Source organism: Dermacentor silvarum, chromosome 2 (genome assembly GCF_013339745.2).
Source record: "Dermacentor silvarum isolate Dsil-2018 chromosome 2, BIME_Dsil_1.4, whole genome shotgun sequence".
Lineage (NCBI taxonomy): Eukaryota > Metazoa > Arthropoda > Arachnida > Ixodida > Ixodidae > Dermacentor > Dermacentor silvarum.
Window position 1 is genome coordinate 38,157,071 of NC_051155.1, and position 19,028 is coordinate 38,176,098.

Consider the following 19,028-nt stretch of genomic DNA (forward strand, 5'->3'; position numbering starts at 1 on the left):
TTTATTCCGATAATCAAGAGCGCCAGAGGAGCACTCGCGGTGACGCTACTTCCACGGTCACCTTCAATCCGGGAGCGCTCGTGTGGCTATCAGTCCCATTCACTGCCCCTGGCCTCTCATGAAAACTGGTCCCTAAATATGAAGGCCCTTATCGTATTCTCGAACGCACATCTCCTATGAACTATGTAATAGAACCAGTTGAGCCATATTCAGACATGCGCCGCCGTGGACGAGACATTGTCCATGTTGACTGTATAAAGTGTTACTACGACCCGTTCATCGTGATGATCTGTTAGGTCGCCAGACGGCTGCCTTATCACTCCCGGGATGATTCTAGCGAAGAAGACAGACGTTAGTGGACTCAGCGCTACTGGCTCTAGTAGTGGCTCGAGCGCTAGTGGGTCGAGCGCTCTCGCTCAGCAACGGCTCTCGAGCTTGGAGTGAGTGAAATAAATTTTATTAAGGGTCCGGCGAGGGCGCGAACTCGTCGCGCACCCGGATAGTCCCCCGTGGGGATCGGCACGTTTAGCCCACCGGCCCGGTCGCGGGCACGCCGGACAGCCAGGATTTGCTTGTCTAGAGTGGGGCTACGCAGAAGCGAGTCCCACTCATCCTTGCTGAACTTGGGGTACCTCGACCCGCACTCCCAGAGCATATGTGCTAAAGTGGAGGTCTGCCCGCAGGACGGGCAGGCGTCGTCGTGACATACGTCTGGGTAAACTTTGTGCAGAACGGCAAGACACGGATATGTGCTGGTCTGTAAAAGTCTAAGCGAAACAGCTTGCATCCTATTCACTTTGGGGTGAGGGGGTGGAAAGACCCTTCTAGACATGTAGAAGAATTTCGTAACCTCGTTGTGAGTAGCGGGAGCATCCCTGTGGCCGTAGGGGAGAGGGGTGGCGGCTCTCCTTACAGAGGAAACGTGGTCGGTGAGGTCGCGCGCAGCCTGGTGAGCAGACTCATTGATCTTCGGGGGAGCACCCTCGACAGACCCTACGTGACCGGGAAACCAGTGAATCGAATGATGCGTGAGAGCATCCAGATTGGAGACGCTGAGAAGACGAGCAGCTTGCTCAGCGATGCGACCCTTCTGAAAAGCCTTAACTGCCGCTTTGGAATCATTATAGATCTCAGACCCACGACCGTCTAGCAGGGCGAGGGCGATGGCAGCTTGCTCGGCGACTTCGGGATCTGAAGTGCGAATTTGTAGAAGGGACGAGACGGCGGCTGTACGAGCCGTGCCGTCGTCCCTACTCAGAAGGGCGAAGGCGGCGAGCCGAGCGACGGGGCTTCGACGACCAACGTGGCTGGCTTTTGGAACGACACTGCGCGTGCCGAGCTTGCGCCTCGAGCACGCGCTGCGCTTGTTTATTTTTCTCTTTCTTTGACAGCAGGCGCCAAGGCACCGGCTGAGAGCGCCGAACAAAGCGCTCCGCGCTGCGGCGTCGGTGGGCGCTACAGGGCCCCCCGCCCAGACGGAACGTCGAAATGGCGAGCCAGTTGAGTCCTGATTGAAAAGTGTCCGTGGCCAGTCCGAGTCGTCAACGTGAAGGCATCGGGCCACTGCCACCATTCAGGCGGGCGGCACTGGGAGCTCCGCAAGGGTCGAGGGACTTGCTGAACGGACGCTGTTGGGAGGGGCGCGTCCAACCGACGATATAGTGATCGGCCCATGCGTCTTGAAGTAGGAACGGGGAGGCCTGTGAGGCGAATGGTGCGCCGGCGGTACCCGCGCGAGCGTTGTCGGCGGCGTATTACGTGCCGCACCGTTACGTGGCGCATAGGGTGCGCGCACGACCGACGGAGTTGAAGTGCTGGGCGGACCACGATGCGAACAGTGCAGGTGGATGCGGCGCAGCCTGGCGGGGTACATAGCGACGGAATACGTCCCGAGTGAGCCACGAGCTGACCGGGCAAAGGAGGGTCAAGGCCCGCAGGAGCGTCCGGTGGTTCGTTGAGCACGCCTGACGTGGGATGCAGTGAGGGTCGCTGAAGGTCGTGACCCGTATCCGCGGTGGTGGTAGCCGGCTGAGTCGGAGGCGGTGGGATCGGCGCGGTACAGAACTCGCGCGCTGCCTCGGAGACCGGCTCAGCAGACCGCGTGGAAGGGTCGGGTGCCGTTGTTGCAGGAGCGATGGCGTTGGAGACAGACCCAATGGCATGCGGCGCGGTAGCTGGCGTTGGGCCGCCGATGTCTCCACTATCGCCTGCCATCGTTGGGGGCCAGAAATGCGATGACGTGGCCGGTGTCATGGTCGTTACGATACCCTCGGCGACAACATTGTGCGCGTACTCGCACGAAAGAGACCCCTGGAGAGAGCCGGAGGCCGGGGACTGTGCGGTAGCGCATCGGGTGGTCGCCAAGACGGTATCGGGGCAATGCGAGGGAGGATGGTTTGCCTGATGGTGGCTAACGGGCGCAGGAGCAGACGCGTCTGGTGCTGGCGGTGAGGTCGCCGGCAGAGATGACTCGCGCACCGCGCGGTCTACCTCTGGAAGAGGGTGGTAGACAGCACCATAGAAGTCGAGCACGCGCTGCCGCAGTTCGTCGTACGGGCGCGGGCCAGACGATGGAACGCCGAGGTGGAGCTGGAGAGCAAGCGGCCGGACGTCGAGGAGTACCGCGTGCTTGAACTCCTGGATCCAGATGTGGTTCAGCTCCAGAGCCACCTCGAACTGAGCGAACCATGCGCCGACGTAGCTGGACGAGAACGGCGGCAGTGGTGGGTCGAACTGCGGCTCCGGCCAGTGAGCCATGGCAGCGTGTCGCTCGGTGGAACGCGCGTTCCCCCGGGTCACCAATGTAGAAGGGACGAGACGGCGGCTGTACGAGCCGTGCCGTCGTCCCTACTCAGAAGGGCGAAGGCGGCGAGCCGAGCGACGGGGCTTCGACGACCAGCGTGGCTGGCTTTTGGAACGACACTGCGCGTGCCGAGCTTGCGCCTCGAGCACGCGCTGCGCTTCTTTATTTTTCTCTTTCTTTGACAGCCGGCGCCAAGGCACCGGCTGAGAGCGCCGAACAAAGCGCTCCGCGCTGCGGCGTCGGCGGGCGCTACAAATTGAAGCGCTATTAGAAAGCTAGCCGCTGGAGTCGACCACGACGACGGCAAAGGTCTTTCCATCGCTGTATTACGCGGCGTCGACGAAGCGTGCTCTGATGCCTTGTTGCTTGATCTGTGTCAGAATTGCTACTGCTCTCGCTTTGCGTCTGCCCTCGTTGTGGACGGGATGGACGTTTCGAGGCACGGGGGCCACTTCGAACTTGTCTCGAACGCACCTAAGGATCCGGGTACTGACCCTCGAAGATACCACAGGCGGGTAACCGAGCTCTTCGAGGATGCGTTTACCTGCCGCTGTGGTGGTCAGGCGAGCGAGTTGAGCGCGTTCTTGGGTTTCGGCAATATCCTCGGCGGTGTTGTGTACCCCCAGCTTGAGAAGATCTTCGGTATGTGTCCTAATGGGTAGCCCGAGAGCCCTTTTTACTACTTTGCGGATGAGAGCGTTGAGCTTGTCTCGCTCCGCTCTGAGCCAGTTGTGCATAGAAATCGTGTACGTGAAGTGGCATAATACGAAGGCGTTGATCAGGCTGAGGATACTGGCTTCCTTCATGCTTCGGTGTCTGTTTGCAATTCTGCGAACGAGGCGGAAAGCGTTGTCCGTCTTTGCGATGATCTTGCCGAGAGCCGTTCCGTCCTCACCGTTGAATTAAAAAAACAAGCCCAGGACCCGAATGACGTCGACCCTAGGTATCACTCCTCCTTCACAAGTGCGAAGACTGATGCTACTTTCGGAGACTGGCTTCCAATCTTTGGGTCTTCCACCTTTCTCTTTTCAGCAAAGCAGAAGCTCCGACTTGGCGGGGGAGCACCGAAGTCCGGAATGGGGAGATACTCCTCGATCACGTCGATCGCCTCCTGCATGGCTTCTTCGACTCTGCCCTCGCAGCCCCCGGCGCACCAGATGGTAATGTCGTCGGCGTAGATGGTGTGCTTGACGTCCTCGACGCGTGCCAACCTCTCGCAAAGACCAATCATGCAGATGTTAAATAGTGTGGGGGAGATTACGGCGCCCTGAGGAGTGCCCCGTCCTCCGAGGGGCACATCTTCGGAGCGGAAGTCTCCAATGCGAAGCTTGCCCTTTCTGTCCGTTAGAAAACAGCTGACGTAGCTGTGGAATCTGGAACAGAGACCTAGGTCCGAAATGATCTTGACGATAAAGGCGTGGAGCACATTGTCGAAAGCCTTCTCGAGGTCCAGACCGAGCAGAGCCTTGACGTCTCTGGAACGACCGCCCACGATTTGATGCTTGATTAGTTCCAGTGCGTCCTGCGTCGAGAGTCCGGCACGGAAGCCGATCATGTTGTACGTGTAAACGGCGTTGTCTTCCAGGTACCCGTTGAGTCTGTTGAGGAGGACGCGCTCCATTACCTTACCGACGCAGAAGTTTAGAGAAACGGGCCTCAGGTTTTCGATGTTCGGGGCCTTGCCGGGCTTCGGAATGAGCACCGTGTAGGCCGGCTTTCATTCTGCAGGAACCACGCCACTCTTCCCGGATTCGTTGATCTTGTCGGTGAGAAAGACGATCGACGGGTCGTCGAGGTTTCTCAACATTCTGTAGGTGGCTCCCTCCGGACCGGGCACAGACTTGTGGTTCAGTGCGAAGATACTCTGTCTGACCTCGGCAATGGAGAAGTCTTCGTCCAGCTCGGGGCGAGGAGGGCCTCGGTAGTCCGGGAGTTGGGTCGCCGGATCCCCGTCACGCCGGACGGGCAGGTACTTCTGAATGAGCTTGGAGACGAGTACATCGACGTTGTGAGACCTGGTGGCTTTGTGAAGGGCCCGGGCAAACGTATGCTTCTGATTTGACTTGATACCCCAGGATTTTATATTGCGCATCTGTCCGTCAATGGATTCGCAGAGCTCGTCCCACTGCTGCTGGCATAGCACTTTGCAGTGATCTTCGATGACCTTGTTGAGCTCCGAGATCTTTCGGAATCTGCGATTGCGCCTTTGACCCTTCCATCTACGGAGCAGGGCGTTTTTGGCCTCGATCGGATGGGCGAGTCTGCTGTCCATTCGCTCGACGTCGAGATCAGTTTCTACTTTCTTAGTGGCCGCGGAAGCGTCGTTCTTCACACAATTCTTCGAGGCTGGTGGGTGCCCTGGCTCTCCCGGGTTCTTCCCGAAACTTGCGGAAATGGTCCCAATCGATGAACGTGAATTCCTTGACCCTACTCCGAGCCACCTTGTAGTGGGTCTCTAGAATGTAGTGGCCACTGCCAAACGCCATGGCGGTGTTCTCCCAGCCCACGTCCTCGACGTTCTTGACGAAGGCAAGGTCGGGTCTCGTGTCCCAGGTGACGGAGTTGCCGATACGCGTAGGAAAAGCTTTGTCCGTCACCAGAGTGAGGTCAATCTCGTTGGCGTCTTGCTACAGGTTGCGCCCCTTGGTCGTGTCGTAGACGTAACCCCAGAGACCGTACGGGGCGTTGAAGTCGTAGACGACGACCAACGGTCGAGGGCCGGCCAGGTCGGTCGCTTTCTTGAGGATGGTCTTCAACTGTTGGCGCGAGTCCATGGGGTTGCTAGAGATATTGAGGACGAAGGCACTGTTTCTGCGCTTATTCCGCTGCGGCGCGTCGAGCAGGATCTCAACGATGACATATTCGATTCTACCGTTCCCCAGCTTGAGGTCGTGGGTGAGATAAGCAAGCCTTTTATCGATCAAGGTACGAATGTCCCACCCCCCAGGCCGGCCCGACACGGCCCTGTAGCCCTCGAGCGAGGCAGTGGAGACTAATGTTTCCTGGAGAACAATGACCTGAGGTTTGATCGCCAAAGACCTGAAAAACTGCTACAGAGGGTCTTTCTTGTTAGAATACCCCCTGCAGTTCCATTGCCAAATGCGAAAACTCTCTTTGGATCTATCCATTATTGGGCTGACCGGACGGACTACCACCTAACGGGACAGTTAGGGCTGTGCAAAGAATGGGACCTTCTGTCGGAGCGCTGGTGGGATACTTAAGTCTGGCTTCCCTCAGTAGCGGTTGAACAACGGTGGCGGGTGAAGCCATTCGCACCTCAACGGCGTCGATGACATCTGCGAGAGCTCCGAGGCTCCTTTTGGGGTCCCCGAGCGCAACCTGAATTTGGCGAACGCTGTCGGTGAGGAAAGTGATGCTATGGGCGACCTGTTTGAGGCTGTCTGCCAGTGCAGTGGGAGTTTGCTTAATCTCACTGACTTCTGCGGATAACACTCCCCATTCGCATGTTTGATGTACTACTGCCCTGCGTTTGGAGGACGTTGCAGTACCATCTACCGGAGCTGGGATTGGAGTCTCGGAGGCCCTGACTGCCGCATTGTTACCCGATGCATTCGAAACAAGTTTCTTGATCTTCGCCATTTCGTTAACTAGCCTATTGATCGTGTTCTTGAGGTCGTCATTCTCTTTGCGTAAGTGAATGACTTCCGCTTCCCTAGAGGGCGGGTCGTTACGAGGTGCCGGAGCGGCCCCGGTATTGGCGCTGGATTGGGACGCACCATATCGGCCCAAACGAGGGTCGGTTGCCACCCGCAGCGTGTGGAGGCGGATTGAGGTCCGGAGGATGGCTGGGCTCTGTAACCTTGGCGGCCCCTGGAACCGGATCTGGACCTGGATCTGGATCGGACCTGGGATCCCAACCTGGACCTGGTCCTGGGGACGGTGCGGCTTCTGGTGCGTCAACGAGACCTGCATCTCTCCCTGGACCGGGAGCGGCTGCAGCCAGATCAGCGTTGAGGCGATACTTTCCGGGCTTGATTCACGTCGTTGAGGGCACGGGAGCGTTCCCCCCGTCTGCGCCTGACGAGATACGGCGTCTGGAATCTTCGCTTACACTCCTGGGCGGCCGTATGGTGGTCGCCTATGCAGAGCTTGCATTTGGGATCACACCTATGCTGAGCGTCGGGGTTCATACATCCATTTCCTTGCGAAATAAAGTGCACTTGACGATGATGCCATCGTACGAGACAAAATTCGGCACTTTGTAACCGTCGAATAGAACCATCACGGTGCCGGTGTTCTTGATTCTTTTGGCGCCGAGCGCCGGGGGGTTTCTTGGATTGACGAGTTTTTTTTTCGATCGCCGCAAGCCCGTCGCTGAGGGAGACGCAGCGGATGACGCCCTTGCACGTGGAGTGGGGGCCGATCTCGTAAGCGCTCACCTCAAAGCGTCGATCGGCGACGGAGATGCCTGAGATACCAACGTAGCGTGCAGCGTTGTTCCTGTTGGGTGCACTGATCACCATTATATTTAGTTGAAAGTTGGGACACATCGTTTTGGTGACCCGTGTCGCCGAATCGAGTCCGGCAGCCCGCCATATGGCGTCGGAAACCGCAGTATGTCCCACCTTGCTGATACACAGTCCTCCCCTGGGCGGCACGGTCATCTTTGCCTCCTCCTTGGGCAGCGTAGGCATTCTCCCCCTCGAATAATCTTGCTTTTAAAGCCCGCATGGTCGGGGCGGCACCGAGCGTTGGAACCGGCGTTAGGCTGAACCACATTGGCGCCAATCTGGTTGGCGGCCGCGTTTCTCCTTCTCGCTGAAGAACGTCTGGCGGCAACGAGCTGCCACCCGGAGTGTTTAGGAAAGTCCTCAGGAGTTAAAATCGGCCCCTCCACCTCACATTCCATCATTACAAAGTCCTTGGAAAAAGGAGAGGCGGGCGAGCGAGCGATGCCTATCCCTAACGCGGTTAGGGTCAACACACAGTCACGTCGGGGTTCATAGAAAAACAACAGTAATTGTCAAAAAATTCCACCCGCCCATAAAAGTCGGATATCGGCGTATTCCTCTCAGCTGGTTCCTCTGTCAGCTGTTCCTCTCTCTTGACCTCACGGATCCAGAAATGTAGGAAGTTCAAGGACACACACTCAATAAACATTTGAAAAGTGAGTAAAAAGCAGGAGCCAAGCTAACCACGTCACATGTAGCTCATACCCACCGTACTTGGAAGCTGTGATGCCCGTCGACTTTGTGCTGTTCCGAGCTCTGCCAAATAATCACCTTTAGAATATATATATATATATATATATATATATATATATATATATATATATAATGTAACGAGCATACAAGAGGCAGTTGAAAAGAAAGGAAAAGACCGCATTCGTGACCCCAGATGGCTTATTCGAATTTAATGTTATGCCCTTTGGCCTCTGTAATGCTCCCGCCACCTTTGAAAGATTCATGGATACAATATTACGTGGCCTAAAGTGGGAGATATGCATGTGTTACTTGGATGATGTTGTAATCTTCGGCCGCACGTTGGAAGAACATAACGCCCGCCTGAGTCTCGTTCTGAGTTGCATCGAGAAAGCTGGACTAGTTTTAAACTCAAAAAAGTGTCGGTTTGGCGAGCGTCAAACATTGGTTCTGGGACATCTAGTCGACAAGGATGGCGTCAGACCCGATCCCCGTAAGATTGAAGCAGTCAGCTCTTTCAAACCACCACAGACAGCACGAGAACTTCGCTCCTTCATTGGTCTATGTTCCTATTTTCGTCGTTTTGTACCCCGATTTGCCGATATTGTTCACCCGTTGACATCTATTCTGCGACAGGATGTATCCTTCACATGGACACCGGAGTGTGACGCATCATTCTCGCAACTAAAATTTATACTAACGTCAGCACCCCTCTTGCGTCACTTCGACCCATCTTGCCCGACTGAAGTCCACACCGATGCTAGTGGAATCGGAATAGGAGCGGTACTTGTACAACGTCACAACAACGCCGAACATGTCGTTGCATATGCCAGCCGTTGTCTGAGCAAGTCCGAGCGCAATTATACGGTTACGGAGCAGGAATGCCTGGCAGCTGTTTTCGCCGTGCAGAAATTTCGATGTTATCTTTACGGAAGACCATTTAAGATAGTCACCGATCATCACTCTTTATGCTGGCTGGTTGGCTTGCGTGATCCATCAGGTCGACTCGCGCGCTGGGCGCTGCGCCTACAGGAATATGACTTCGTGGTGTCATACAAGAGCGGACGTCGTCATGCCGACGCAGACTGCCTTTCTCGCATTCCTCTTGCGACTTCCGACTGCGAAGCTGAGAATTTTGATGACTATCTCGCTGCCATTACTCGTACGTTCCCCGACGCGGCAGACTTTCAGAGAGAGCAACGCAATGATCTCAACCTGGATCCGCTGTTTGCCGCCGCTCGTACTGCTCAAGGCAGCGGTCGCTTCACCATTCGTGATGAGTTGCTGTATAAGAACAATTACTCCGGGAATGGAGCACGTTTTCTTCTAGTTGTTCCCGAGAGTCTCCGCGCCGACGTCTTACGCGCCATGCATGACGATGCGATATCTGGTCATTTTGGTGTCGTGCGAACGCTACACCGCACGCAAGAGCGCTTTTATTGGCCCAACATGTACCAGACAACCAAACACTATGTCGCTAGTTGTGAAACGTGTCAACGTCACAAGCGACCAACCACCGCTGTACCAGGTCCCCTGCAGCCATTGACACCGCCCAGTACACCTTTCGAGCAAGTAGGCATTGACCTTATGGGTCCATTCCCGTTATCTAACAATAAGAACCGTTGGATAATCGTTTGCGTGGACCATCTCACACGGTACGCAGAAACTGCAGCCATACCCTCTTCCACCGCTGCATGTGTGGCGCTTTTCCTGCTGCGTTCCGTAGTTCTTCGTCATGGTCCGCCGCGTGTTATCATCAGTGACCGTGGTCGCCAGTTCACTGCGGACGCCGTTGAGGAGCTACTTCGTCTGTGCACTTCTGAGTTCCGTCACTCCACACCGTATCATCCACAGACCAATGGCCTCGTTGAAAGGACGAACCGAACACTGACCAACATGCTTGCCATGTATGTTTCCTCCAACCATAAGAACTGGGACGACGTGCTGCCCTTCATAACCTACGCATACAACACGGCGAAACATGAAACCACGAACTACAGCCCATTTTATCTCCTCTATGCAAGGCTACCGCGCAGCCCTCTCGATACTTTCTTAAACTTTATTCTGCACGACGACGATTCTGTGTCGAAGACTGTGTGCCTCGCTGAAGAAGCCCGCCGAATAGCCCGCCTTCGTACTTTGGCCTCGCAACACCGTTCAAAGGACCGTTACGACGAGCGTCACGGGCCTGTTTCGTTCGCCAAAGGCGACTTGGTGCTTCTTTGGACACCACAACGCAAGCGGGCCTTGTGTCAAAAGTTCCTGTCCCACTATTCTGGCCCATACGTTGTCCTGGAACGTTTGAGTGAACTTTGTTATGTGGTAGCTCGCCTCCTGGACAATGGCCGGCGATCAAGTAGAACGCAAGTGACTCATGTTGCTCGCCTGAAACGTTTTTACCCTACTGATGCCTCCTAACTCGCCCTACGGGCTTCGTCTGCTTGTGGGGGAATGTAACGAGCATACAAGAGGCAGTTGAAAAGAAGAGGAGGACGAAGTGCTTCTAGGCCTGGTTGCGCGCTCACCATCATCCATCTCCTGTAAATAAAGTCATTTCTGCCCAACTCTCCGTAACAATATATATATATATTGTAATGAAGCAGAGGCGCCCCTGGGTATGTGCCGACTGAGGAGGAAGACGAAGGACCGTGCCGTGATCGCGAGAGAACCCCGTTCTAAAGACAGCCCCAAATGCGACGAGGTTTATTGTCGTCGATAACGTTGTAAGAACGCTAGGTACTGGTAGGCACTGCAAGGGCTGTTTTTAGCACGGGGTTCTCTTGCAATCACGGCACGGTCCTTCGTCTTCCTCCTCAGTCGGCACATACCCAGGGGCGCCTCTGCTTCATTACAATGCCCCGGAAGCGCGGGTACTGAGCCGCAAAAGCGCTTTGTTGATCTGCACCACGCGCGCGTCAGCCGAAGACGGGGTCGCGAGAGCCGTCAACAAGGACAAGCAATCGGTATAAATATGTATACGCAATGCAGTAGACATTGAGGCGATGTAAATTAGGGCCTCCCAGAGGGCCGTCGCCTCTGCGCAATACGCGCCGCTGGCGCCCTGAATCCGGAAGCGCCGGACCTTCCTGAGCGCCTGGTTGGGCCCGAGCACCACAAAGGCGGCTCCCGCCGATAGACTGGTGTAGGAGCCGTCTGTGTAAATGTGATGCGCTCGCTCCTGCGTCACAGCCACCGCATCACGTGCGGTAAGACGCCGGAAAGGGTGGCTGTGCCGTCGCGCAGGGTGGTCAAACCAAATGTCGCGGGCGTACTCTATCGCGACCGGGTGGAAGTAGTTAGGTCCGTAACAGGTGGGCTCCCGCAATTGAAAGAGTGAAAACTCGGCGCACAGGCGATCAAGCTCGAGCTCCAACGGCGGAGCCCGGGCCAGCACCTGCAACGCCGCGGACCGCGTTGTGCGGTAGGCCCCAGTCAACGCAATTAACGGCAACCGCTGAATCGATTGCACTTTAGCGTTTAGTATTGAATCAGCATACGGTGACCACCAAACCGGTGCTGCATAGGTGACGGCAGGTAGTATGACCTGACGATAAAGCGTCCTCACCGCGGAGCGGGTTGTCGAATAATGAATTTTGAAGATAGCTAAAATTTTAGGTGAAAGAATTTCCAATTTTTCGCGTAAGTAATCCGCGTGTTCCTTAAACCCCAGGCGCGAATCAAATATAACCCCCAAAAATTTTAAGGTGGTTTTATGCTGTAGCCTGCTGTCACCCATGCACACCTTTAGATGGGGCCCCCGCCCGGCGGCGCTCCCGTGCGGGAAAGCGAGGAAGAAACATTTAGTTACGCTGATGGTCACTTTCGAACGAGAGGACCACTCGGCAACGCGCTGCAGAGCGAGCGCCGCGGTCCTCTCGATCGCAGCGCGGTTCTCCCCCGGCACCACAATCACCGTGTCGTCGGCGTATGCCTGTATGGCGACGCCGGGAGGCATATGAACGTCTAAGAGTCCTGAAACAACGATATTCCAAAGTAGGGGGCTGACGGGCGACCCCTGCGGACTGCCCAGAGTGGGGTGGGCAGAGACTTCCCCCGTGTGGCAGCGATAGGTTACCGTAGGGTCTGCGAGAAAGCAACGGAGGCGGTAGAACAAGTTGCGTGGACAACCGTGTCACTGTAAGAATTCTAAAACCAATGGATGCCAAACGGAATCGAACGCGCCATTAAAATTCAATGAAATGAGAATAGCGGGAATGTTTAATTTTTGAGATGAAGCAAATTTTGGCGGAGTTGGTACAAAGCCTTGACGGCGCTCTTCCCGTGCGTGAAGCCGAATTGGTTTTTGTGAAGAAGGTTCGAAGAACGTAAAAAGAAATAGAGTCTCGAATTGAGTAAACGTTCTAAAATTTTGCCAAGAGGCGAGTTCATCACAATCGGACGATAAGAAGAGGTGTCGTCAGGGGGTCTGTGCGGTTTTGGCCGAAAGATGATGCGGCCCCTCTTCCACACAGAAGGAAAATGGCCGAGCATCAACGCGGAATTAAAGACGAATAAGAAGAAACCAGGGTGTGAAGCGAATAACGATTTAATGATAGGAAGAGTGATGCCGTCAAAGCCTGGTGCCGGTCCAGATTTACCGAGACTGAGTGCACGTTCTACCTCCTCCGTTGTAAATGGCCGGTCGTCGATAAGCGTGACCGCCGGGGTCGCCGCAACCTCGCTGATGGCAGCGTGCACCGCAGTGTCGGTGGACACGTCGTCCAGGGACACCTGCGTTCGCAGCAGAAGGGACGCGGAGCCGAGCGTGTCCGACGTCAAGCGGCCGTCGGAAGCTCGCAGCGCGGGCAGTACAACCGGCGGCCGTGCCTTACCAAACGCTGCCTTAAATGGGGCTCCAAAGATCGATTTCTTGGAGCACTCTGTGCAATAGCGCTTCAAGGCGCACTCCTGCGCGTCACGGATGTGGGCCCTGTACTGGGCCCGCGCCGCGGCAAACACGTCGCGAAGCTGTGCGCGCATCTCAGGGTCGCGAGCGTGCTGGTATTTGCGACGCATCGCCCGAACGCGGCCGCGCTCGATACCGAGCTCCGGCGTCCACCAGGCGTTCGCGCGATGCGGACCCGTCTAAGTGTTGCGCAGGTGCCGCGCGTGGGCACGAGTGTAAATTAAATAAAATTTCGCGAGCACCGCGTCCAACGCGGCACCCGAGCGCAAGTGAGCCCGAGTCACCGCGCCGAACCACGGCTCGCCGGCCAATTGACGCAGCAGGTCGGCTTTCCCCTGAAACGTTAATTTTTTGCGAGGCGGGGGACGCGCGAATGGAAAAGAAAATGCGATCAGCCGGTGGTCGGAAAGGGTGAGGTCCTCAAGCACGGCCCACTCGTGACCGCGCGATATCATCGCGGAAGATGCCAGGGTGACGTCGATCCAACTCTCTGCATACGCCGTTTCGAAGGTGGGGTCAGAGGTCGGATCGTTAAGGACGTGCAGGTCGCATTGGCACGCCAGCTGCATTACTGCAGCCCCGCGCGCGTCCGTAATTCCGCCACCCCAGTTGGAATGCTTGGCATTCAAATCACCCGCCACGACGACCATCGCACCGTCACTCCGGCCGATGATGTCGCCTATCAGGTCGAGGATCGGCTCGATTGCAGCGTGAGGTGGTGCGTACGCCGCAATCAGAACGAAATCCAAGGACGGCGCCGTGACGCGAATCGCAACCACGTACGATCCCAGCGTCAACGGGAAGCAATCGAAACCAGCACCGGTGCCAAAGATAATGACGCGGGGATTTTCAGGCGCTAGAAATTGGTAAAAATTGTTTGGAATGCCGGGAACGGCGTGATTGCGAGCGTAAGGATCGCAGGCGATCGCGAAAGAAAGCTGACGTTCCCGGACATGTTCAACCAGACATTAGGTAGCCAATATAGAATGACCGAGGTTGGTTTGTAAGAAATTTAGATTTAAATTCGAAGCCATGCCGAAAAATAAAACAGCGGCCGTGTCGGAATGGATGATAGAATGTCAATCGGGAGCGAATAAAAGCCGTCTGTGGCACAATGCGAAAGCCGCGCGCGAGACCCACGCGGCGCCATCTGCCGGAAACACCACGCACGGCGGCCGGCGAGAGCGCGGGAAATATATATATATATTGCAATGAAGATGCAAAGATGCACTTGGGCTCTGGCGCTATGGGGCGAACGAGGAAAAGACGAGGACGAAGAGAGAATAGCACAGCCGACCAGATATTAATTGTTTTATTATCGGCTCGTTCCCCATCTTCAATCATTTCTTGATTTTCCTTAATTTTTTTATTACTTATTTATTTCTAAACTAATTTATTTTAAATTCAGATCATAATACCACCTTGTTCGTGGCCTATCCCTCACAGTGGGTTGTGATATTGATTGAGGCATCATCATCATCCTCATATGGTCCCGAGTCACTATCCTGGTCTTATGCATTATGCCTTCCAGATTTCACAGCCATATTTTTGGCTAAACTAGCAGCGATTATGTTAGCTTTGCGGAAACTTTCTTCACATTACTCAACAGTGGTTATAGTGACTGGTTCACTGTCAGTATGCACATCGCTCACTTCATCTGCAGAGTAGCCAACCGGACACTTAATCTGGTTAACCTCTCTGCCTTTCGCCTCTTATTTTCCTTTCTTGCTTCCTAATCTGCAGACATTACTGTAGAATTTAAATTGTTAACTCCTCCTAACTTAAGTCTGGTACGATTGGTATGGGTTCCAGGCCATCGTGGTATATTCTTAAATGAAATGGCTGACACACTTGCGCGGATATCTCTTGATGGACCAGTTATGTTTGTCATGCCTAGTTCGGGTTATGTCAATGCGGTTAGGTTTAGAAAATGTTCCCTAATATAAGATTCTACGAAACTGAACATCCAAACGTCGGAATTTAATCATTTGTCCTTTTCGTGGGACAATAAATGGTGCCCCACACGTAAATCAGAAATATCCATAACAAAAATACGCTGCCGAATCCCACAAAACATTTCTACCTATACAGGTCCGGTCTGGCATCGTCTCCTCTGTGTCTTGCCTGCCAGGAATCCGAAAACATCGATCATTTTCTATTATTTTGTCGTCGCTTTAGGAATCGCAGGAATAAATTCGAATTGTCATTGCGTAAATTGGGTATTTCTCTAACTACTCAAAATATCCTCTCCTTCGGGGCTTCTTCAATGGGCTTTAGCCACAGGAACATCTGCGTGGCTCTCTGTGACTATATCTGTGACAAAAAAGGACTACCCAGTTAATTCTTGAAATAAATTATTGGATAACTCATTAAATCGCTAAATGTTGTTGCGAAATTGTTCTAATACCACCAAAATTTTCTTGCTGTTTATATGCAATTCCAATAATTTTAATTGTCTCTGCCCTGTAAGTCTCTTTCCAAATTATCATAAAGGCTATACTTCACCCTGATTTACTTTTTCTAGTTCCTGTTTTTCTCGTCTCTCCCTTCCATTTAACCTTTAACCGCCGGCTTCTTGGCCAATCCTCCGTAGTGGGTAAGCGCCACGGATGAGGATCAAGCAAGCATGCCATACAGTAGACCGAGTGAACGAGTGCTGTGTCTGTCTCCTTGTTTCCTTTACAATGGCGCAGTTGACAATGAACCTGCCTTAAGGCGTTCACACCTTAAGTGTTCCTCATACGGTACTTCGGCGTGCCGGGTCCCTCGTTCCCGGGAACGCCGTTCACGCTTCCTCAGATATCGAGCCCGCCACCCTGCAACCGTCGCAAGTACCCACTGCACCGTCCGGGGACGGTGTACAAGCCTCCTCGGTGGCTCTCGGACAGGGATGTACCGATGCCCTCGTCCACGGACGATGCCCTCGTCCAGAGCTGATACAACAGCTCCAGGGTATGGCGACCGCTTTTGCTTCGGTCGGCGGTTGCATCCTCCCTGGGAACGCCGTTGATGCTTCCCTGCCGCCGGCGTTCGTGGAAATACCAACGTTTCGCGGCTTTCAAGTCGACGTCATCCTTTGGCTTCGCAACATCAATGCCTTGGGTGATTGCCATGCCTGGCCCGACCACACAAGATGGCAGGTTGCAGCGAAACGACTCTGCGAAGCCGCCAAAGCATGGGGAAACTACGAAGGCATCAAGCAGCTGTCTTGGCGTGAATGCAGTACAGCTCTGATTGCTGCTTTCGGCCCGCTCACGTATGCCTACGACGAGCCCGGCCAGCACTGACTGCTCTGCGGCCGGAGTTCCTCAGTAGCACCACTTTGCCGCACTAGCCGTGTCCAGTAACCAAGACGCTCCTGAGAGATAGTCTCGACGCTGCGGCAGGTGTACCCTGCGTCCCTCTGGCAGAAAGGTCTGCAGGGTGCCCCGACACAGCAGCCGGCTGGTAACGCGCGCTGATGCTGGTAACGCTTTAGACAGTCAACATGGACAATGTCTCGTCCACGGCGGCGCATGTCTGAAGATGGCTCAACTGGTACTATTACATAGTTCATAGGAGATGCGCGTTCAAGAGCACGATAAGGACCTTCATACTTCGGTACCAGTTTTGATGAGAGGCCAGGGGCAGTGAATGGGACTGATAGCCACACGAGCGCTCCCGGATCGAAGGTGACCGTGGAAGTGGCATCACCGCGACTGCTCCTCTGGCGCTCTTGATCATCGGAATAAAAGGCCCGTGCTAGGTCGCGGCACTCTTCTGCATGACTGACCGTGGCAGAAATAGGCATGCGCTTGGTTGTGTCCGGCCAGTACACTAGAATGGTGTCGATGGTGTTCGAAGGGTGATAATCTAGTGGAGCTCTGCGTAGCAGTATAATAAGCGTAGGTTACGAAGTGCAGAATGGCGTCCGAGTTCGTGTGGTCGGAGCTGACGTACATTGAATGCATGTCACCGAGCGTACGGTTGAAGTGTTCTGTGAGGCCATTCGTTTGAGGGTGGTACGCCATAGTCGTAGGATGAATAACCTGGCATTCTTTGAGAATCGCTTCAACTACTTCCGACATGAAGACGCGTCCGCGAACGCTGGGCCGTTCTTAAGGTGAACCATGCCACAGGATGAGTCGGCGAAGCAGGAATGAGGCAACATCGCGCGCTGCAGCTGCTGGGAGAGCGGCGGTTTCGGCGTATCGTGTAAGGTGATCTACTGTCACAATGACCCAGCGATTACCAGCCGACGTCAAGTGAAGTGACCCATACAAATCGATGCCAACGCGCCCGCACGGCCGGGTGGGGCAGGTAGAGGCTGCAGGCCCGCTGGCGAGATCTGAGGTGAAGATTTCCGGCGCTGGCAGTCGGGGAATGAGCGAAGGAACTTTTGAACGTCGTTGTACATACCTCACCAGTAGTAGCGTTGTCGGAGGCGCTGGTAGGTTTTGAAAAGTCCCTGTGTGTCACGCTCTGTATCAGAGTGGAACGATGCGCAGATTTCAGAACGCAGGCTTCGAGGGACTACTAGTAACCACTGGCGGCTGCCAGAGGTGTAATTGCGTCGGTGAAGCAGGTCCACAAGAATGACGAAATGCGAGCTTGACGGCGCAACGCACGAGTGGTTGGCGGCGATGACCGATCAGAAAGGAACTGTATGATGGAGGCAATCCAGGAGTCCTTGCGCTGCTCGGAAGCGATGGTCGCAATGTCGATGGAAGAAACGTCAAGCTGGAATACTGAGCAGCACGCATTGTCGTCAGGCAAAGGAGAACGTGAGAGGGCGTCAGCGTCAGTAAGCTGGCGTCCGTTGCGGTACAGTACGCGGATATGGTAATCCTGTAAGCGAAGTGCCCAGCTGGCGAGACGGCCTGAGGGATCCTTCAATGACGACAGCCAGCATAGTGCATGGTGGTCCGTGACGACATCAAATTGGCAACCATACAAATAGGGCCGGTACTTAGCAAGCACCCAGATGATCGCCAGACATTCTTTTTCCGCCACGGTGTAATTGGTCTCGGCTTTCGCAAGTGTACGGCTTGCATATGCCACAACATACTCAGGAAACCCTTCTTTGCGTTGCGCTAGGACAGCGCCGAGGCCAGCGCCACTGGAATCGGTGTACCTCAATAGGTGCCGTTGGGTCGTAGTGGCGCAAAATGGGAGGAGACCTCAGCAAACGACGGAGCTTAGTGAACGCCTCGTCGCACTCACACGACCATGAATGGAGGGGTCTGTTGCTTCCAAGGAGCTTCGTCAGGCGCAATATGACGGCGGCGAAATAGCCAATGAAGCGCCTGAAGTAGGAGCACCAGCCTTCGAAACTGCGCAGTTCTTTGAAGAACATCAGTTTAGCGAATTCTGTGACAGCACGAAGTTTGGCTTTATCGGGGTGGGTTCCATCCTTCGAAACGACGTAAACTAATATCGTGAGCTTCCGCGCTGCAAATCGGCACTTTTTTAGGTTCAGTTGGAGGCCAGCGTTTGCTAAGCAGGTCAAAAAATACCGTAGGCGTTGAAGGTGCATCGTCGAGATAACACGTTGTCGAGACAACATAAGCACGTGTCACTTCAAACCACGCAGAACTGTGCTCCATCATGCGTTCAAAGGTTGCTGGCGCATTACAAAGTCCTAAAGGCATGACGTTAAATTCGTATAAGCCGTCGGGTGTGACAGAGGCTGTCTTCGGTCTATCGACGTCAGCCATGGGCACTTGCCAATAGCCGGAGCGTAAATATAGAGATGACAAGAATTCTGCTCCTTGTAGGCTATCGATAGCGTCAACGATTCGCGGCACCGGGTACACACATTTGCGAGTGATCTTGTTCAGGCGCAGATAGTCTGCACAGAACCGTACAGAGCCGTCTTTTTTCATAACGAGGACGACAGGAGATGCGCATGGACTGTTCGAGGGTCGGATCACTTCTCGGCGAAGCATATCGTCCACTTGCTCAATAATCGCACGACGTTCTGTGGCAGAGACGGGATATGAGCGTTGCCGCAATGGCGGTTGGGAGCGAGTGTCAATATGGTGCGTCACAGCAGATGTCCGGCACAGGTAAGGTTGCCCGACAACGAAAGAAGAACAAAATTCTTCTAAGATACGCAAAAGCTGAGAACGCTGAGCTGGGGTGAGGCCATCGGCAATAGATGAATCAAACACACCTA